General features: G+C 54.1%; 1 protein-coding gene across 3 annotated transcripts in view; it reads left to right on the plus strand.

The window, feature by feature from the left end:
- Positions 1 to 653: 653 nt before the first annotated feature.
- The window catches only part of LOC133357676 (serine/arginine repetitive matrix protein 5-like), a 45,089-nt gene continuing 26,781 nt past the window's right edge, over positions 654 to 18,961 (plus strand). For 2 of the 3 annotated variants that reach the window (XM_061575764.1, XM_061575766.1), the window contains exons 1-2: positions 654 to 961; positions 9,585 to 9,879. The gene's annotated coding sequence lies outside the window, so the exon portion shown is untranslated. The remainder of the gene's footprint in view (positions 962 to 9,584; positions 9,880 to 18,961) is intronic. The other variant, XM_061575765.1, reaches the window with a different exon arrangement.

Consider the following 18,961-nt stretch of genomic DNA (forward strand, 5'->3'; position numbering starts at 1 on the left):
GCTAGAGAAGAGATGAAGTGATGTGGTATAGGAGGACAAGGAGCTGAGTGGACTTGCCGATGACTGGTACCAGCGGTGTCAAGATCGGCCTCAGTGGAGGAGGCTCGTGAAGGACGCTACTGGGCAGTCGGAGGCAGTCGCCCTCCAACAACAACGGAGGGCGGAGGAGCGACGCTCACAACAACGAGTGGAGCGCCGGGTGACTAAAGCACAGCAAGTTGGCACAGTAGGGGGCACAGGTGGTGCATCAGCCAGTCATCTCGGTCATCTCAGTCAGTCGACCCGTGGCACCTGGGTCTGCCCCGTGACCTCCTGCCAACGGGCGTTCGACACTTCACGTGTCCTCAAGGTGCACATGGCCTGGCACAAGCGTCGTGGTGACGTCACCTCCACTTAGTGGCGAACACGTACACACACACACGCATGTTGCCTCATCGGTCGTGACACCACCGACGCTCAACCCGAAACCATAGAGACAGCCAGAGAGAGAGGGAGGCGGGGAGGAGTGGGAGAGAGTGAGTGGTGCTTGAGAGTGGAGTGAGTGGAGAGGATGGGGAGATGAAAAAAGATGATGGGGGAGGAGAGGAGGGAGAGTTCGTGGTACTTGAGAGAGGAGAGGAGGGAGAGGGGATAAACCCAAAGTTCACAAAGGGGAATACAAGCAAAGTTCACAAAGGTAAAACCGACGTTTTGCTGACCCTAAAAACAGACGAGAGCAGGGGAGAGCAAGGGAGAGGACAGGAGAAGGTGGAGTGAGGGCAGAGAGGAGAGAGAGAGGGAGAGAAGGAAGATCAGAGAGCAGAGGAGGGGTGAGCGTGCATCGCCAGACGCCTCGTGGCACAGCTCCCAGAGAGCAGCAGCAGCAGCAGGAGGAGGAGGAGGAGGAGAAACCTGGTGACGAGGTTGGCCGTGATCGTCTCAAGTTCCACCTGCGGACTGACACCGACAAGTTCGACCCCAGGTGAGTGGTGTGGTCAGCGGCAGTTGCTTCGCTTCGTCTTTGGAAAGAAAATAAAAATCCCAAACGCATTCTCAGCTCCGTCGTTTCAACAGTTTACTTCATTCCGGTGGTGGAAATTCCCACGTTCCTATGACGGGGGCGAGTCCATCCATAGGGTAAAACCCACCGACATCCCCACGAAGCAGTGCCCATTTGGTCGTCCGCGGAGGGTGATGGGCTGAGTGAACAGCCCCGGACCCGGACTTGAACTCGCGTCGTCTCTGACTGGGAGCCGCTCGCTCTGCTGCTGAGTTTCGCTGCGGTGTGGAATGCGATTTTTTTGTAGCGAATACTTTTACACGTGACACTTTTTTTCCACTGTTAGAGCACCAGGCACACAAGCAATAATTAGTGAGATAAATCCGAATTGTATTTATAGTGGAGGAATCCGATGAGCTATAAAAATATTTTTCATACACGTCCAGGAGGGGCACGGGGTAAGAACGTCAGAACAACAAACAGTACACAAACACAACAGGCGTGCAAGTATAAGAAAGGTAAACACATCACCCAAACACACAAATACAATTAACCCCATCCCACGAGGCAAAGGCCACTCAGGTATTAACTTATTTTTCAGAAACGACCTGGCCACAAATGATAGCTCAACAAAGTGGCCCATTACTTGGACATTCATAGCAGCCAAAATAATCTAAATTTGTCTCAATGCGTGTTGATAAATGTGGAGGCAAAAAACCGGAGGACCCGGGAGATAAAAATCCACGCGACCACGGGGAGAGAGAGAAAGAGAGACACGCAAACTCCCAATATACAAGAGGCGCCAGGGTCGGGATGGAATCCCCGACCTTCTGCACACGTCACACCAGCGTGGTGCCTCTTGTATAAATAATACAGTCCGTGACATCCGTCTGCTTGTCGATGTTCTATCTCGATTTAAGTGCACGTGAGCCCACGTAGCAACAGAGCCACGTGACAGACACTTGCAGTGCGTGCCGGGCATCCCGTCCCGCCCGGCACGCCCTGACGGACTTACGCGTCTTTTTACTCAACTATTTTTTTTACCAGGTCAGGCCCACTGAGCTACATCAGTCGTTTTCAGAAGCCACCTGGCCACACGTGACAGCGAAGTTGCTTATCATCATCGCGTGGAAATGTAAAGCAGCCAAATACTCTAAACGAGTGACGTTGAACCTATATGTGGAGGGATAAACCGGAGGACCCGGAGAAAACGCCACGCGACCACGGGGAGAGAGAGAAAGAGAGGCACGCCAACTCCAAATATACAGCAGCAGCAAGCATCGTCAGGGTCGGGATCGAACCCACGACCTCCTGCAGACCAGGCGAGATAGTTAACATCTCCTAGCCACCACGGTGCCGGAGGCGATGTTTGTGCGCTCCGGTCTCGTGATCCTCGCATTCATACGGCGGGGGCTGTCACGCAGCAGCAGTAGCAGTAGCACGACGCCCCATCGATGTTCAGAAGCAGCACACCCACACACACACACACCCACACAACAGCAACAACAACCGCCATTCGCCACTAAGTGGCGGTGACGTCCCCACGACGCTTGTGCCAGGCCATGTGCACCTTGAGGCCACGTGAAGTGTCGAACACCCGCTGGCAGGTCACGGGGCAGACCCAGGTGCCACGGGTCAACTGACTGAGATGACCGAGACGAGTGGCTGATGCACCACCTGTGCCCTCTACTGTGCCAACTTGCTGTGCTTTACCACCCGGCGCTTCGCTCGTTGTTGTGAGCGTCGCTCCTCCGCCCTCCGTTGTTGTTGGAGGGCGACTGCCTCCAACTGCCCAGTAGCGTCCTTCACGAGCCTCCTCCACAGAGGCCGATCTTGACACCGCTGGTTACCAGTCATCGGCAAGTCCACTCAGCTCCACATCTTCCTGTACCACATCACTCCATCTCTTCTCTAGCCCGTGCCGCGCCCGTTTAGCCCCCTCGATCCGGCCGAACAATAGCTGTTTAGGCATGCGGTAGCTGGGCATGCGGGATACATGACCCAGCCAACGCTGCCTTGCCTGCCGGAGGAGCTCACCAATGAGACTTTGCCAAGATCTTTCAAGGATTTCTGAGCTCCTCACACAATCCAGCCTGGTTAAACCCAGGATGGATCATAGGCAGGCCAGCCTAAATGTTTCTAACCGGCGCAGATGCTCCATTAGGGGGGTCCACGTTTCGCAAGTGTAGAGAATGGAGGGAATGACCGTGGCCGAGAAGACCTGAAGCTTCGTGCGGAGCGACAGACCAGGTAGCTTCCACACATCGTTACACAACCGATGAAAATATATTGCCGCTCGACTGATTCGGAGTGAGACCTCTGCTGTTAGACTGGAGCCGATCATAAGCACACTGCCCAGGTATGGGAAACTCTCCACTCTCTCCACAATTGCCCCATCACCGATTGGGAGTTGTGGAGGTGGAGTGTCCGATGGTACAAAATACCCAGGCAGGTGCTTAGTTTTGGTGGGGCTGATGGTAAGGTCCCACCCACACACGCACCCACACACCCACACACACACACCCACACACATCCACACACACCCACACACATCCACACTCTCTCTTGTTCATCCATCATAGTTGATGATGACCATGGAACGTTTGTCATTTTGTTGGGTTTGATGAGTGCGCAGATGGCTGAACAGGCTAATCCGAGCCCGGAATTCTCTGTGGCACACTGGACAGGTCAGGGAGGATGTAGAGCTCTGAGGTGCAGCCACAAGTCCTCGCTTGGTAGATTTGCGCTGCTGCCTCTTCAAGATGGCACAGGAGCTTCTCCCGCTCTCACAGAGGACTGCACCGTCCTGGACTTTTCTTTTCCAGGCAGGTCGGCCCTGTGCTAGGGATTCCCAGCTTTTCAGGTCGAATCCAAAGCTCTTCAAGGAAACTTTCAGGGTGTCCTTGTAGCGCTGTTTGGGGCCACATTGTGCTCGCTTGCCATTCCTCAGCTCGCCAAATAAGACTTGTTCTGGCAGTCTCGCGCAGGACATTCTGGTCACGTGGCCAGTCCATCTAAGCTGTTCCTTCGCAAACAAGGTGTGGATGCTGGGGATATTGGCCTTTCTGAGGAATTCCGTGTCAGGGATTCTGCCAATTGATCCTCAGCAGTTTCCTCAGATAGCTCAAGTGGAGATGGTGGTGATGGTGGTGATGGTAGTGATGGTGGTGATGGTGGTGATGGTGGTGATTATGATGGTAGTGATGGTGGTGATGGTAGTGATGGTAGTGATGGTGGTGATGGTAGTGATGGTAGTGATGGTGGTGATGGTGGTGATTATGATGGTAATGATGGTGGTGATGGTAGTGATGGTGGTGATGGTAGTGATGGTGGTGATGGTGGTGATTATGATGGTAGTGATGGTGGTGATGGTAGTGATGGTGGTGATGGTGGTGATTATGATGGTAGTGATGGTGGTGATTATGATGGTAGTGATGGTGGTGATGGTGGTGATGGTGGTGATTATGATGGTAGTGATGGTGGTGATTATGATGGTAGTGATGGTGGCGATGGTGGTGATGGTAGTGATGATGGTGATTATGATGGTAGTGATGGTGGTGATGGTGGTGATGGTAGTGATGATGGTGATTATGATGGTAGTGATGGTGGTGATGGTGGTGATGGTAGTGATGATGGTGATTATGATGGTAGTGATGGTGGTGATGGTGGTGATGGTAGTGATGGTGGTGATTATGATGGTAGTGATGGTAGTGATGGTAATGATGGTAGTGATGGTGGTGATTATGATGGTAGTGATGGTGGTGATGGTGGTGATGGTGGTGATGGTGGTGATTATGATGGTGGTGATGGTGGTGATGATGGTAATTATGATGGTAGTGATGGTGGTGATGGTGGTGATGGTAGTGATGGTGGTGATTATGATGGTGGTGATGGTAGTGATGGTGGTGATGGTGGTGATGGTGGTGATGGTGGTGATTATGATGGTGGTGATGGTGGTGATGGTGGTGATGGTGGTGGTGGTGATGGTGGTGATGGTGGTGATGGTGGTGATGGTGGTGGTGATGGTGGTGATGGTGGTGATGGTGGTGGTGGTGATGGTGGTGATGGTGATGATGGTGATGGTGGAGATGGTGGTGATTATGATGGTGGTGATGGTGGTGATGGTGATGATGGTGATGGTGGAGATGGTGGTGATTATGATGGTGGTGATGGTGGTGATTATGATGGTGGTGATGGTGGTGATGGTGGTGATGGTGATGATGGTGATGGTGGAGATGGTGGTGATTATGATGGTGGTGATGGTGGTGATTATGATGGTAGTGATGGTGGTGATGGTGGTGATGGTGGCATGAACAGCTCTTGTCGCTCGCCCTTGACCTTGCTGGGCTGTGACGCTCGCGGTGAGAATCGCGAGCGTCACAGGGACGCAGCCTCGCGCTCTCCACGGCCTCGCGAGCTCTCGTCTCGCACTCGAGATCAGAGAGAGAGAGAGGGCAGAGAGAGAGCGAGAGAGAATGAGAGAGGGCAGAGAAAGAGAGCGAGAGAGAGACTTTTTTTTGACTTGTTAAAACTTTATTACACCAGCGCCAATTGCGCTGGAAACTTTCCGTGCATTCAAATCAATGTACATGCCTTTATGGCAACAACATACACTGCATTGATCGTCACGCAACACATCGCCACCGCGTCACAGTCAGTGTCCGGTGTGCGCGTTGTCCGGGCTTTCACGTTCCCTTGCTTAAACCAACGGCTCTTCCTCTCCCACATCCTCACCCTCCTTCTCAACCGACGACAGCGAGAGAGAGAGAGAGGGCAGAGAGAGTGAGAGGGCAGAGAGAGTGAGAGGGCAGAGAGAGTGAGAGTGAGGGCAGAGAGAGTGAGAGAGCTCGCGCCCTCTGCTCGCGTGGAATGCAGACGCGTCTTCAGCACTGCACCTGGGCATCCTTCACGGACGCCTGACGTCCCCACATATGGATACATCTAGAAATGCATCTTCATACTGCCGACGTGTTTTTGAACACGATAGTTCTGGTGATCCGTGCCTAACGCCTGCCACTGTAGCGCTGCTGGCTGGGTAAGGCGACGTGGATCCGAGCGACGCCACTCATTATCCAGTCTCACTTCTTACACCAGGCTGCTATAAACACCATCTGGCAATGCCACCTCATGAATTGTTGTATTTGTAAGGAACCATTGTCATAGCCGATTCGAAATCTCAACCCCCAAAAAGGGACTTGTGCAATGGCACGCGGTCTGGTGGTGCGTGCAATGCACCGCCATGTCGCTGTGGCTGAAATCATTTCGGAATCCACTCGTGCAGATGGAGTCTTCATTCCCAGAATTGATCTGCCACCGTCTGATGTGAATTTTCCATTTGCTTTGAAGCGAAGACGGTTTCCAATCAGTCGTCCTGCGTTTGCTATCACTGTCAATACGTCACGAGGGCAACGTTCTGAGCATGTTGGACTTTTATCTCCACGAATCTGTGTTTTTTCCCCATGGACAGCTTCATTACGTTGCTTTGCCAAGGTGCACACATCCCACCGACATCAAAGTGCTGATTCAACATTTTAGATTAAATAAATTCAATACAGTCCTTAAATGTTAGTCTTTTTCATTAAATACACATTTGTATGAACCCGTTATGACGGGAAATTACATTAATTTAATCAATACAAACTAGCAGTGGTTAGCGCTATGCTGCGCTACGAACCCAGCGACCCGAGTTCGATTTCTCGCTCACGGCCACCAACAGCAATGACGATTATCTGAACCGGTTCTGGGCCTTCTCTAGGTGGACTCAGCCTCAAATGAACAACCTGGTGCGATATGTAAACATCGCCATTGGGGAGACAAAGGCGGCCGAGCGTGGTGCTGGTCCACCCACCCCTCGTGTGCCACAGTGCCGGCCTTCATAGGTGGTGCTGCTGCTACTCGCTACTAACAGCACTTGCCCCAGCAGCGTGTTAAGGCTACACGGAGTGCGGGGAACTTGGCCTTGTTACGTGTCGGCTCGGCCACCCCCAATTGATCACGACGTCCACACGACTTCTCACGACGTCCACACGACTTCTCACGACGTCCACACGACTTCTCACGACGTCCACGCGATTGCGAGCGACAGGCTGACAGCACTGGCAATGCGCCCAGAGAGAGAGGGGAGAGAGGGAGCTGACTCACAGCTGAAGGGCGTGAGCTCAAGTCCCCACTGGGGGTGGGTTGGCTCAGCTCGCCGCCACCACGCCATCTCTTCAGGCCATCGCCACCTCCTCTGGCAGTCTCGCAATGCAACGATCCATCTTGCTCGTCATTCCATCGCTCCATCTCCTCGGGGGACGGGCTATGCCAGGGGGCGCGGGCTATGCCAGGGGGCGCGATCACCCCCTCGCCTGCCGCTCGCTCTCGAGTCTCTCCCAGCGGAGGTCTCCGTGGCCTCTGGCCGACGTCCTGCCCACGTGGCCCCCCCCCCCCCCCCCACTGGACATCGGTGACAAAGAGCTTCGTAGGTCATCGGATTCCTCCTCCTGCAGTCTCCATGAAGATTCTGATTCTGACTTCTCCGCACGGCGAACGTGACGAGTGGGGGGAGGGGGGGGGTCTCAGTCAGTGCAGGCATCTTTGTTCGAGCGGTGGCGCAGCGGTTAGCGCTACGCCGCGCTACGAACCAGGCGACCCGGGCTCGGTTCCCGCTCACGGACACCAGCGGCGATTATCTGAACCGGTCCTGGGCCTCCCGTAGGTCGACTCAGCGTAACCCATGCGATGTGTAGAATCCTCACCACGGGGGAGACAAATGCGGCCGGGCGTGGTGCTTAGTCAGCCACCCCCTCGTGTGCCACAGTGCCGGCCTTCGTAGGCGCTGCTCGCTACGAGCAGCATTTGCCCAGCAGTCTGTGAAAGCTACGGGGGGGGTGGGGGGGTCTTTGTGTTTGCGTCTCAGCCTCTCGGCCTCAGCGCGGCCCCCCGTGGCTCTCTCTGCGCGCACGTCGCTGGCGACCCGGCGGGCTGCGACACTTCAACTCGCTACACCGGAGCTCCCGGTTTGAGTCGAAAGTTCGTCGCCTTCTTCTTTTTTTGTTTAAACCGAGGCCGCTTGTTCGCTTCTCGAGAGGAAGGCGGACGGTCAGGGCGCATTCCGTGCGGGGTGTTGGGGGGGTCCGCAGGAAGGCATTGTAGAGGGTCCCGTTGGGGGGGGGGGGGGGGCTCTGTCGCCGTTCCACTGCAGAAAGATTTCGCGAGACGTGGATTGTTTGTGGGTCACGTGACAAGGTGCAATGCGCCCCACATCCATCACCGTTCCACGTCATTTCGGCATTTCAGAAGCGACCTGGCCGCCACAAATGATGCCTCAACCAAGTGGATTGTCGTCATCGCGTAGAAATGTTTCGCGGCCCAAACACTCTAAATGTGTGACGTTGGTTCTAAACGTGCAGGGGAATACCGGAGGACCCGGAGAGAAATCCAATCAACCACGGGGAGAGAGACACGCAAACTCCAAATATACAGCAGCAGCAGCAGGCGTCAGGGTCGGGATCGAACCCACGACCTCCTGTAGACCAGGCGAGGTAGTTAACATATCCTAGCCATCGTGATTATGATGACAGAGAGAGACACGCAAACTCCAAATATACAGCGGCAGCCATCGTCAGGGTCGGCATCGATCCCACGACCTCCTGTAGACCAGGCGAGGTAGTTAACATCTCCTAGCCACCGTGATGATGATGACGATGACAGAGAGAGACACGCAAACTCCAAATATACAGCAGCAGCAGCCGGCGTCAGGGTCGGCATCGATCCCACGACCTCCTGTAGACCAGGCGAGGTAGTTAACATCTCCTAGCCACCGTGATGATGATGACAGAGAGAGACACGCAAACTCCAAATATACAGCAGCAGCAGGAGCCATCATCAGGGTCGGCATCGATCCCACGACCTCCTGCGAGCGGAAGCGCTGCGGATCCACGGCAATGCGGCGGGGTCGTTGCGCAATCGCCGCCCCTGTCACAACAAAGCGCCCGCGGCCCCCACGCAGCGCCCAGCGCTCAGCGCTCTGCGCGTGTCTCTATGAATAGCCGCGCGGAATGTGCGGAGCGCGCGCGGCAGCGCCGGGCGGGGCCGCGTGTTTACTCGCGCAGGGCGAGGCGCGCCTCCTCCACCTGCCGTGAGCGGCAGGGGCCGTGGGGAGCCCAGTGACGACTATCCGAACCGGTCCTGGGCCGCTTCCCCTAGGTCGACTCAGCCCCAAGTGAATAACCCGGTGCGGGGAGACAAATGCGACCGTGCGTGATGCTGGCCACCCACCCCCTCGTGTGCCATCCCGGCAGTCATAGGTGCTACTCGCTAACAGCACTTGCCCCAACAGTCTGTCACGCGGGACCTTTGTCTTTGCTTCTCAGTGTGAGGCCGGGAAAGCAGTTGGCAAGGATTAGTCAGTGAGCCGATTAGTCAGTCGATTAGTCAGTCGATTCGTCGGTCGATTAGTCAGTCGTCTCATTGGCGAATGGCGGCTGCTGCTGTTGTTGTTGTGTACACCTCCACTTTAAACCCCGCTCCCCGTGTCAACTATTACGTCATCTCAGCCACAATTACTCCCTCCCCCTCCTCCACCTCCCCTTCCTCCACCTCCTCCTCCTCCTCCCTGCAGCCCACGGGACCCTACCCCCTCAGCGTCGTCATCGCCACCACAGCCACCTGCGAGTCGCAGCGCCACACCCACCGACAGCCCGCGGTTCAGAACAGGTGCAGCAGCAGCACCATCACCACCATCATCATTACCACCATCGCACACCACCACCATCACACACCACCACCATCACACACCACCACCATCGCACACCACCACCATCACACACCACCACCACCACCACACGGACAGGAGAGCGAGCGAGAGGAACATCCCCGAGTTCACGTTCCAGGCGGCGGCACCTTGAACGAGCCAGGTGAGGCGATTGGATCTGCGCTCGTGATAACGGTGACAGGTCTGCTGGCGGTGCTGTACGATCATCGTCATTATTGCTCTTTACCATTATTGTTGGTGATACATCGTGATTTACATTCGTAGAGACGCGTGGCATCCGTAGATATCACCAAAGCGCCACCGCCCTGTATGGAAAGCGAGGAAATAAGCAGTAATTGAAAATGTTGTTGTGGGTTTCCGGTTAGTGCTGTACTCGTGACGAATTGGCACGTTTTATGTTTACGTGACAACCCTCACTAATTGGCTGTGTCGGGTGGTGGCGGGTTCAACGACACAGTTGTATGTACGCGATTTAACCCACAAAACAACGACTATGGATAATATTGGTCGTGAAAGACCGACGACGACGACTCCGAAGTGTCCAGCCGAGCCCCCAGGGGACGCGGCAGGACGCGTGCGGGGCTGAGGGGCCGTTCACAGAGCAGAGTTCTCAAGAAGAGACTTTAATATACAGAGCGCTTCACAAACATGTGCTAACACTTGTGAGGATTTGCAACAACAACAACCACAATAAATGTGCAGCCTCCGGGCTCTGGAGACCACCTGGAGAAGGTTCCTGGCACGCGTTGACAACGACGGCGAGCAAGTGGAGACTTTGACTTTGCCAAGCTATTAACTTACATTTGTTATCATGTTACAGTGTAGTATTATCCGTTCTTTTATGTCCATTGAGAACGACAGTCCCATATAAGTGTTGACATTTCCTTTTGAAGCGCCCTGTATTTAACGACTCGGATCGTTTCTCTCGGCAAAAGCGTCCCAACGCGTGGCACCTGCGCTGGCAAAAGCCCCGCCGAGCCTCTCCCAGGAGCAGACGGCCCTTGAGCTCTCGGAGTGCTGCGAGAAGCCTGCGGATGCGACGAACCCAGTGAACCTCGTTGCTGTGAACAACACCAACCGTGGATCAGTTCCTGTAAAACTGTTCTCGTCACCGCCGCTTGTTCGCTCAGCAAAGCCTCGCTGAGTCTCGTAACGCTTTGTCCACGAGGGCAACGTCAAGTTGTTGTTGTTTGTGTCCAGTGGGGCTCGATGATTTCTGAATGTATATTGTAATTGAGCAGGGCAGACGTTGGCTTTGGTATCATGAGACTTCTCGGCTGCCACGACCGCCGTGAGCACGGATGATGGTGGTGGTGATTGTGGTAATCGTGATGATGGTGGTGGTGATTGATGGTAATTGTGATGATGGTGGTGATTGTGGTAATCGTGATGATGGTGGTGGTGATTGGTGGTAATTGTGATGATGGTGGTGATTGTGGTAATCGTGATGATGGTGGTGATTGTGGTAATCGTGATGATGGTGGTGATTGGTGGTAATCGTGATGATGGTGGTGATTGTGGTAATCGTGATGATGGTGGTGATTGATGGTAATCGTGATGATGGTGGTGATTGTGGTAATCGTGATGATGGTGATTATTGGTGGTAGTCGTGATGATGGTGATTATTGGTGATACTGGTGGTGGAGCGCCGGGCGGATAAAATGCGGCGTTGGCACAGTATCTGGTGCATCGGCCAGTCATCTCAGCCAGCCAATTCACGGCATCTGCTGGGTCTGTCCCGTGACCTCCTCCTGTTAGCGAGCCTTCGACACTTCACGTGGCCTCAAAGTGCACCTGGCCTGGCACGGGCGCCGTGGTGACGTCGCCGTCACTTGGTGGCGAATGGCGGTGATAATAACGCCGACGATGATGGTGATGTCAATGATGATTACAATCCATGAAGACCACGATTAAGATCACCATCTTCTCGATCATGTTCATCGTGATCGACATGATGGTGATGATTGTGGTGATAATGATGACAATGATTATTATATTATGATAGCGATAATGATCATGACAATGATCGTAATGATGGGAATGTTTGGTGATAACTCCGAATATAGATCCGGAATTTAAGATTTTCAAAATAACCCAACGTAATTCCATGGATATTCTTCTGCGAATGTCCTTTGAATGGCCCCACGCTGGACTCATCACAGCTGGAGAGCCGCGCTGCACCTCCCGGCCGTGTAGCGCACAGCCTGCTGCTGCTGCTGCAGCTGATGATGATGATCCTGATAATGATGTCCTCACGTGGAGAGCTCCGAGCTCCCGTGTCCCCCACGCGTCCGAGTTTCCCGGTCGTGGCTCACAGAGCGGCCACCGCGGGCAGAATTCCCTCTGCCCCGACACACGCCTCGTCCCATGGAACTTTAGTCGAGTCTCAGTCTTTGTCTTGGTGGTCTTGGTGGTGGAAGTGGTGATTGGAGGTGGTGAGGGTAGTCGTAGTGGTGATGATGGTAGTCGTGTTGATGGTGGTGACGATTGCGGTGATAAAGATATAATCGGTGGTGATGATGATGATGATAACGAAAGTGATGATGATGATGATGATGCTGCTGCTGCTGCTGGTGGTGGTGGTGATGATTATACAGATGGTGGTGGTGATGATGATTATATAGATGGTGGTGGTGGTGGTGGTGATCATTATACAGATGGTGGTGGTGATGATGATGATGATGCTGCTGGTGGTGGTGGTGATGATTATACAGATGGTGGTGGTGGTGATGATTATACAGATGGTGGTGGTGATGATGATTATACAGATGGTGGTGGTGATGACACAGATGGTGGTGGTGATTCTCCAGATGACGATGATGATGATTGAGTGGTGATGATGACGCTGAGACTGTGAGAATGGTCTTCTGAGGTCGGTAGCTGAACACGCGACAAACCAGCGGGGTCAACCAACGGAAGGAAGCGATATCGAAGTCGCGATGACCTCTCGACCTTCACCTTCCGTCACCCCGCTCACTGCGCGTGTGTCTTTATTTATTATTTATCAAAATTTCACGCAGCAGTATCCAGGAGACGAGGGCACTTGTTTTGTTGCAAAGCAGCGGCCGTTGGCTCGGCGAGGATTGTGTTTTGTTATCTCCGGCGGCTTTGCTTGGCGCTCCCCAGCGCCAGTGTCGAACTTTGCTCCCCCCCACACCCCCCACACCCCCCACACACCCCCCACACCCCCCACACCCATCGCTCGTTCCCGAGCAGCAGCAGCAGAGCCACGTCCACACGCGCCCTCGGCTGCGCAGACGAAGCCCAGGCACCCGTTGGGGCGCCCAGGGAGGAGCTTTCTGCAGACCATTGCCACGGATCGTCATGGATGCTCTGTCGGGTGATGCCGCGTAAATCATCTGGCCACAATTGTGTCGTTTAAACCTCCACCCAGCCAGCCACCCACCCAGCCACCAAGCCCCAATGTACGCAGACAAACAGAATGAAGCCGATCGTGACCGTTGTGAGCTCCCACACCGCGAGTGGTGTGAGTTGGGGAGCGACTTTCGCTCACCCACTCGCTCTCACCGTGAGTTCAAGGGCGACCCTCATACCCCCATCCACTCGCTCGGGTTAGGGGAGCGACTCTTACTCACCTCGCCGCTCACCACGGGGTGAGGGGGTCAGGGGGTCAGGGGGTGAGTTCGCGGGCGGCTCTCACAGCGAGACGCCGCCTCTCGCGGGCAGCGCTGTGGAGTCGAGCGGCAGGGCCCCGTAGGGGGGGGGCGGGGGGGGAGACGGAGGTGGGGAAATGACGCGCGGACATTCGAGAGAGATTAAATAGCGGCGAGTTTCGTGGAAACGACGTGCACAGGTTTTGCAATCCTGGCCCTCTGCCACCTGCAGTGGACACGCCCGTGCCTCACGGAGAGACTCGGGCAGTCGCCCTCCAACAACAAAGGAGGGCAGCGGAGCGACGCTCACAACCACGAACGGAGCGCAGGGCGGATAAAATAGAGCAAGTTGGCACAGTAGGGGAGGTACAGCTGGTGGTGTATCTGTCAGTCATCTCAGTCAGCCAACCCATGGCACCTGCTGGGTCTGTCCCGTGACCTCCTGTCAGCGAGCCTTCGACACTTCACGTGGCGGCATGAACGTGCACCTAGCCTGGCACAGGCGCCGTGGTGAGGTCGCTTCATGGAGAAGGGCGTGGTGTTGGTATTGTAGGAGCGGTGGCGCAGTGGTTAGCGCGCTGCGCGACGAACTCGGCATTTCCGAGTTCGATTCCCCGAACCGGTCCTTCCCCTAGGTCGACTTGGCCTCAACTGAGTAGCTGGTGCACCGTGTCAACATCGCCGGCGGGAGAATGCTCGAGAAAGTGACGCTTCACAGCGCCGTTGGTGCGGTCAAAACATCCCGACGGAGCAGAACCCTGCAGAGTAAAACAACAAACTCGCCTGTGACTTTCGTGGGTAAATAAGTAATGGGGTAAGGATGATAAAGTGAGATAAATCAGTGGGGTGACCACAGCTGACCCCTCCGCGCAATGATGCCCGCCTCACGCTGTCAGGTGCGGCAGGCAGGGGGTGGGGGGAGATAGCGGTCGTGGTGGCGCAGGTCGAGATAAGATCGCCTGTTTGCAGTTGTAGTTTATAAACAGAAGCGGGGCGCACGCTGAGCACGGGCCGAGAGGGCGGCGGAACAAGAGCGCGGCGCTGGGCGCAGGGACGTCGCCTGCGGAGACGGAACGCTGAAATCAGCCGCGAGGTGGATCGTCCACATCGCGGAATTGTTGGCGAGCTGGAAGGGGCTTGTGGGAGGCCTCCAGCCAGCAGTGGATCGACCACGGCCGATGACTAAACTTGAGTCTTTAAATGTTGCAAAGGACAAATCAATGGACGAATGCGACTGGACGGGTCACACGGGGCCCAGAGTGGCTCTGCCGCGTTCTCCCAGGAGGCTCTGGTGGTGGCAGCCACCAATCACCGCTCTACCCCCCCCCCTCTCTCAAGTTGGGGGGGGGGGTTCATGATGGTCACGTGCGAGTGGCCTGGGTTTGAGCGCCTGGTGCCCCCCCCCCTGTTGTTGAGTCGTCACTTGTGGTGGTCAGGCCGCTCTTGGACAACAAGTTAATGCCTCGGTGGGCTTCGCCTGGCAGCATGGCGATGGTTCAGTTTCATTTGTTTCGGTGATTTGTTGACATTTCTTGCACTTTGCACTCCTATCGTGTTCGTGTCTCGTGTTTGTTGTTGTGACGTTCTTACCCCGTGCCCCTACTGGACATCTGTGGGAAAAGCGCTTTATAGCTCATCGGAATCCTCCAGTATGAATATTATCATTCTGATTGTAACTCTGTCCGGGTGCTCACCATGGCCGTGGCGGAGACACTTCAGCCAGCGCCGCTGAGGCCCCAGATCCCGATGGGCTGGCCAAGCCGGGTCCTTCTCTGCCCAGCATGCGTGCCCAGAGAGGCCCCAGTGACGTGGTGGCAGGAGATGTTAACTCCCTCGCCTGCTATGCAGGAGGTCGTGGTGGGTTCCACCCCGGCCCTGACGCCTGCTGCTCTATATTTGGAGTTTGCGGGTCTCTCTCTTCGTGGTCGCGTGGATTTGTCTCCGGGTCCTCCAGGTTTTCCCCTCCACATTTGGAATCACGCTTCTAGTAGTGGACATTATTCATTCTCTTCTTCTTCCACGTGTGTCCCACTCACGTGGGTGTTCCACTGTCCTTGCCAACCTTCTTCACGCTGCCCTGTCCTGCCCCATCTCTCGTTCCGCTCCTCAGCCCACCACGGTCCTTTCGCACCACATCGCCCCCCCCCCCCCCCCATCTCGTCTTCTTTATTCTTCCTCTTGATCTCTTTCTTTCCACTTGCATCACTTGCACCTTCTGAGCCACATCATTTTGCTGCCGTCTGTCAACATGACCGAACCACAATCAGTGTGTTCTCTCTCTCTCACCTTCTCCGGGATCTCTACCACCTCGAGTCTATCTCTCACTTCTTCATTCCTCACCCTGTCCTTCCTTGTCGGACCCGACACCCACCGCCACACCCTCGCCTCTGTCACCGCTTCGTCCTCCCTCTTTCTTGTGCCCCAGCACTCGGTCCCCATACAGCAGCACCGGCCTCACCATCGTCTTGTACTCTATACTACACTATACATTACTCTACACTACACTATACACTACACTATACATTACTCTACACTACACTATACACTACACTATACATTACTCTAAACTGCACTATACACTACACACTTTTCCCTTCAACCAAACTGGGAGCCTTTTATCACACACCACACCGGTCATCTCTCGGCATTTCAGCCACCCAGCCCTTGTCCTCATCTCTCCTTCCAGTGACCCATCAGCACCACGTCGTTTCACCCAGCTACTGAAACTCGTTTCTCTTCATGCACTGGCCACTTCCAATTTGCAATCCTCCTTCTGCATTTTTCCACTGAAATTTGCCACCACATACTCCGCCTTGGTCCGACAGATCCTCAACCCATTCCCTTCAATCTTTTGCACCCAGATCTTCAAATCATCGTCTACTACCCCTCTGCTTTAGAGTACAGCATTTTGCTGCTATAAATTCCCGCAAGCGATGAGAAGCCACTTCGTTGAGCTATCACGTGATAGCCAGGTCGCTTCTGAACAAGAAGAGCTCTACGGCTCAGTGGGCCTTAGCTGCTAAAGTAAAAATAGGTATTTTTATTTATTTAAATTTAGTTTGGTTGAGCCACAGCCCTGCCACTCCCTCGCCTCATTCCATCTCTGCTGCGCCCACGTCGCAACCGCCGTGGCTAGGAGATGTTAATGACCTCGCCTGGTATGAGGGAGGCCGTGGGTTCGATTCCGACCCTGACGCCTGCTGCTGCTGCATATTTGGAGTTTGCGTGTCTCTCTCACCCCGTGGTCGCGTGGATTTTTCTCGAGGTCCTCCGGTTTTTTTCATCCACATTCAGAATGAAGATCACGCGTTTACGAGTATTTGGTTGCTAGAAATGTCCACGTGGTGATGATAATCCACTTGGTTGAGCGATCATTTCTGTCGCTTCTGGAAAAAAAGAGCAATATCGCTCAGTGGGGCCTTAAGTGCTCAAATAAAACAACATAGTTTTATATTTAATAATTAAAAAAGCGCAGAGGAATCCTCCCGTGAGGAGGCACGTGGCAGCAGAAATGTCAAGATATTTATAACCTGTCTGTGACAGTAAAAAACAACCTGTTATTACGTTTCATGTCTTCGTTATTTATTATATAACGAAGTAGACAGTATATGCCTCCGTCCCACATCTGTTCAACCTCCATTACACATCTCATCAGCCGCGCGGCCTTCTGGGAGTGCAATTATTTCGGCGAGCAGCGGCTCCACACGAGCAGAAGTCCGCATCCGTTCCGACATTCAACGTCTCATCGGCCGCCAGGCTCGCTTGGACTGCCGTGCGTTTAGAGGCAACAGGAACGATTTGATACTCTTAGTTCTTTCGGTAAAGTCACGTAGGAAGCTTGTGTTGCCTCCGAAACGTCGTGATTTTTATTGTTTTATTTTTATTAATTTTACCTACGTGACTTTACCGAAAGAACTAAGAGTATGAATCCTTGCAGCCACGAAAGCTTAAAATCTAGAAGGAACGATTTGAACCAATGCTGCTGAAGTTGTGCTCGCGCCTGAGAGCTGTGCGGCTGCTCATGGGCTGCTTTAACGAAATGTCTCCGTATGCTGACGTGGTGGGACAGGCGTGGGTCCCGGTGTGCGTAACCATTCCAAGTGACGGGGGTCTTGGCGGCGTGTCGGCTGACGTGTGCACGAACGTCGACAGCAGCCCGTGGCTTAATTCCGATCGTAATGTCACCCGGGAGGGAGCCTCGTCCAGACGATTCCACTCCGACTCTCGCTCCCTCGCTGTGCGTAGTAGCGCATTGATCGTCACAACTCGCAGCTCACGGAGCCGCACGCGGCTACAGGAACACGAGAGCAATCGGAAGCGTTGCAGTCAAATACCTAAACACACCGACTCACAGCACCACGCCCGCCCGCCTTTGTCGCCACGGTGGCTAGGAGATGTTCACTACCTCGCCTGGTACACAGGAGGTCGTGGGTTCGATCCCGACCCTGCTGTATATTTGGAGTTTGCGTGTCTCTCTCTTCGTGGTGAGATGTTAACTACCTCGCCTGGTATACAGGAGGTCGTGGGTTCGATCTCGACCCTGCTGTATATTTGGAGTATGCGTGTCTCTCTCTTCATGGTGAGATGTTAACTACCTCGCCTGGTACACAGGAGGTCGTGGGTTTGATCTCGACCCTGCTGTATATTTGGAGTATGTGTGTCTCTCTCTTCATGGTGAGATATTAACTACCTCGCCTGGTACACAGGAGGTCGTGGGTTCGATCTCGACCCTGCTGTATATTTGGAGTTTGCGTGTCTCTCTCTTTATGGTGAGATATTAACTACCTCGCCTGGTATACAGGAGGTCGTGGGTTCGATCCCGACCCTGACGCCTGCCATATATTTGGAGTTTGCGTGTCTCTCTCTCCGTGGTTATGTGCATTTTTCTCCGGGTCCTCCGGTTTTTCTATCCACAATTAGAATCATACGTTTTAAAGTATTTGACTGCTACTATAAGTAATAATTGAGATATCTTCTTGGTTCTTTCGGTAAAGTCACGTAGAAGGGAAGTAATAAAATAATAAAAAATAAAACATAATAAAATATTTTATTATGTTTCATTTTTATTATTTCTTACTTCCCTTCTACGTGACTTTACCGAAAGAACCAAGAAGATGAATCCCTGCAGTCACGAAAGCTTTAAATCGAAATAATTGAGATATCATGTGTGGCCAGGTCGCTTCCGCAAGAGAGCTACATAGCTCGGTGGGCCCTTACCTGGTAAAAACTAAACAATAGTAAACTAAAATAGTTGCCTTCGTCCATTGTAGCGACGTGTTCAGCGCTCAAGTTGCTCATTCCAGACCGAGTCGAACTCGGCGCGAGATATTCGCCACCGATGGTTGGGATCGAGAGGGAATCAAACTCGGGCGGTGAGATTCGTAGCGAAGTGCGCGAACCACTTGGCCACCCCCCCCCCCCCCCCCCCCGTGTAGCCTTCACGGACTTGGGGCAAGTGCTGCTGTTAGCGACGATCTACGAAGGCCGGCACTGTGGCACACGAGGGGTGGGGGGTCAGCACCACGCCTGACCGCCTTCGTCTCCGCAGTGGCGATATTTACACACCGCACCAGGTACTCATTTGAGACCGAGTCGACCTAGGTGAGGCCC

The sequence above is a fragment of the Lethenteron reissneri genome, chromosome 59, assembly GCF_015708825.2.
Source record: "Lethenteron reissneri isolate LAM-NWPU_2019-01 chromosome 59, ASM1570882v1, whole genome shotgun sequence".
In the NCBI taxonomy this organism is placed as follows: domain Eukaryota; kingdom Metazoa; phylum Chordata; class Hyperoartia; order Petromyzontiformes; family Petromyzontidae; genus Lethenteron; species Lethenteron reissneri.